The sequence below is a fragment of the Athene cunicularia genome, assembly GCF_003259725.1.
Source record: "Athene cunicularia isolate RWA chromosome 1 unlocalized genomic scaffold, athCun1 chr1_part1, whole genome shotgun sequence".
NCBI classification, from domain to species: domain Eukaryota; kingdom Metazoa; phylum Chordata; class Aves; order Strigiformes; family Strigidae; genus Athene; species Athene cunicularia.
This window is the reverse complement of record NW_020799091.1, coordinates 31,739,560-31,742,981: the sequence shown is the minus strand read 5'-3', so window position 1 is coordinate 31,742,981 and position 3,422 is coordinate 31,739,560. Positions and strand designations below refer to the sequence as shown.

Here is a 3,422-nt window from a genome sequence, read left to right as displayed (position 1 = left end):
ATGCTGCGGGCGCTGGCCGCCCCCCCCCCAAGTTTTTAGACCTTTGGGTTCCTGAAACATATTTCTAATAACGAGAGTGACTGGTGATTCCTCACTGATTCTAATGGTTGCCTAAAATATTAGCTCTGTGAACTGCTGCATTGCCATTGAGCATACTGGACTGTGTGGTTCTGGGCACATGAATTTGACCTTTCTCAGGTGTCTTGCACAATTCTGCATTTTCATACAGCCAGACTCCAATGTTTTGATCTGTGGCTACTTCCTCTTGATGTTTCCCTGAGGGGTGGCTACTTAGATTGTAATGTGAAACTTTCTTTCTCACAGGGACAGGCAGTAGGGTGGTCAGAATTGCACTGTGTTTCATCTTCTGTTGATTCACAGCTTGCAGCCTGATTCACGTCCTCTTTGTAATAGTTTGTAATACTTAACAGGCATTGTTGCCGTAGTAGCTCTTTAAAAGTCAGTGCATGGTTGTGGTATGCAGATTTAAAGGCTAAATTTCCATTTTTACAAAATGACTTTAAATATTCAGTTCATTTAAATCTTGCAGCACGTGAAATCAGAAAGAGCTGCTTTGGTACTTAAGAGGAAAGTAAACATGACTCTCCAGGACTTGATTTCTGTGCGGATGGTGGCATCTTAGAGGTTTGTGGATTGTCTTAAATGTTAGAGAGCCGTTGTATAAAATAGTTAATTAGACCAATTAGTACAGAATTTCTTCTGGTGTACTGTGAAGGATCCATAGATAATGACTTCTTGATTTGCTGTCCACAAAGGAGGCAATGCAAACTTTGAATTGCTCATTTGAACTAGAGGCATGACAAGGATTTTCATTGTTCAGGTCCATTTTCCCCTGCATAGATTTGAGGATATTTGTGTTTTTCCCCTAGCATGACTTGGTAAGTCTTGCAACTGAAATTGGATTTCTTGAGAGACATGTGGATTTCGAATTTCTGTGAGGAAGGTGTACAAAGGCCTAGCAAACAGAGCTTTATAGACTGTTTGTGGTTGGGTGTTAGGTTTTTTTTTTTTTGGTCCATGTGTTGATGTATATTGGAAGTAGTTGTACTATTTATAAAAACAAATGACATCCTTTTGTTGAAGATGACCTCTTGTCCTTACCTAAATTGAGCTGGTAGTCTTGGGAACTTGCTGGGTTTCAGTTTTTAATGTAGTTGTGTGTCTCCTAAACTGGGGTTGTGAGAGAACTTGCTTTCATTGTCTGTTGGATAGGAGGATTTCCCTGAAATTAAATCCAGTCATTTGCTGTCACAGACACAGTTTTGATAAAAATATGAAAGTTATTCAGTATAGTCTCACAATTAATGAGGGGACATAAAAAAACCCAAAACCCTACTGCTGTTTAGATCTTCAAACCACACTGCTGTAGTAGCTAAGAATCTTAGGAGTTCCAGGCTGAAGCTATTCACAGCAAATTTATACCTTTTTGTTCATAGTTGTCATTATTCTTCAGCTTAAATATTTTTTTTTCTCTTGCTGATGTTCACCCTCGTGATGTTTTTACAGTTGATCTGTCCTCTGTTAGCCTTGGTTTTTGGAAACTGTGTAAACTAAGGTTTTAGTCTGCTTTTGTATGAAAGCCTCTGCATTCCAGAGATTATCCTTCGTAGTCCTACTTTCTGTGCTTGTTGTGATTTAATCTTTTTACATGTGGATGATACTGTATGTACAGTTATGCAGGATGTCCTTCTCGGTGATTCTGATTTCAGTTCCTTCACTAAAGGATGCATACTAGGATCATGTTTGCTGTTTTCAGTGTTGTATCATATTGACCATTCATTGCTATACTGTGATCAACAAGTCAGCTCAGGTCTTTTATTTTTGAGCTGGTGAATTCACAATTCTATTTTAAAGCTTGCTTTTATTTTTTTTAAGGATATAACTTTGTACTTCCTATGGCTGTGTTTTAAAATACTCTCACATTGAACAAGTTCTTCCTGTATCATTTGCTGTTCTTCCTCTTAGCTGATGACATCTGCTTATTTTGAATTATCATCCAGATTTCATCTCCATATTTACTTTTTTTTTTCCCCATTAAATTTATTAATGATGATAGTGCTTGACTTGAGTCTCAAGATAAGTCTTGAGGAAGTGAGTTACTGGGTTACTGACCTACATGTACTATATCCTCAAAAAAACCCTTTTGATACCTCCATTTGGACAAATTCTTCATTTCCAGAAACAGCTCTTTTAGTAAACTCTTGTCTTTTTCAGGTTTTGTTAACTCTTCATGTGTTTCAGTGTAAATAATCAATGGAAGTCCAGATGAGATCTTTTCTCTATGTATGTATTGTGCCAGTTAATTTCCATATCTCTATTCTTTGCATGTTCTGAACTTTTTTATGTTCACTAATATGATCATAAAAACATGCATTACTTCCTTCCTCTTCCTTTTTAAATATGGATATTTTCTCTTCAGTTATGCAGTGCCACCATGAGTGTACTACCAGATCTACATGTAGTCTTAATGCTGATTCTTCTATACCCGAGGGAGATTTTTCCAGTTCTTGCATCTTTCTTCTTTTCCCACTTCAACTTAGTTTTCTCCAAAATCTTTACTTCACTTCAGTAGTTCTAATGCCATACTCCTCTTCTAGTTACCCATCCTGACTTTCAGGGATAGAGAAAAATACTTGCTTATAAATAAGGTATATGTAATAGTTTGTAGCCTCAGAAAACCTAACTACTAGAGAATAATAATGAGCCCTTCTCAAACTGAATCACTGTTGGTCTGCAGCATATTAGCAAGTCACATTGTATGGCTTTTTTAATTACTATTTTGAGTGCTGTGACTTAGTAAATTATTGTAGAAGCTGAAAATGAGACATTTCAACATGCTTGCTTGACTTCACAAATGGCCTTTGTATGAGATAAATGGAGGAATTAGTGGGGAAGAGTCTTTGAGTAATATTGGCATTGCAGCCACCTGTGAATTTGGAAGATCCAGAGAATCAAAGGGAAAGATGCTGTCAGCATACTTTGGAAAGTACAAAAATATATAACTGAAGTGTTGAAGGTAAATTGCAACAAAACGTGGTAACAAAGTTGTAGATGAAAGTGGAAATCAGATGAACACTTCATTAATTTATTTCAAATGAGCTAGTAACTGCCTCAAAGGCATTTTAAAATAGTTCAGCTATTACTTTTCCATAAAAATGACTGTTTTGACTGCTTTAATGTCACTTGGCCTTGGCCACCAGAGCATTAGTCTGATCCTTGTTTGTTAACATTCTGAAATGTATTTTGGTGTTTCAGGGTAATTTCCTGAAGCAAAGTTTCCATTTTGCTTTTCTCCATTCTAGAAATACTTTCCTAATTTTGTATTGACATGAGCATGGTGACACTGACCGTGCTATAATAATTTGGCTTCTCATGTAGTAGTACTTGATGCCATTTTTTCG

At 36.6% G+C, this 3,422-nt stretch overlaps 1 protein-coding gene across 6 annotated transcripts in view; it reads left to right on the top strand.

Annotated features, from left to right (window-relative positions):
- The window catches only part of AKAP11 (A-kinase anchoring protein 11), a 38,411-nt gene that overhangs the window by 281 nt on the left and 34,708 nt on the right, over positions 1-3,422 (top strand). The gene's annotated exons all lie outside the window — the stretch shown is intronic.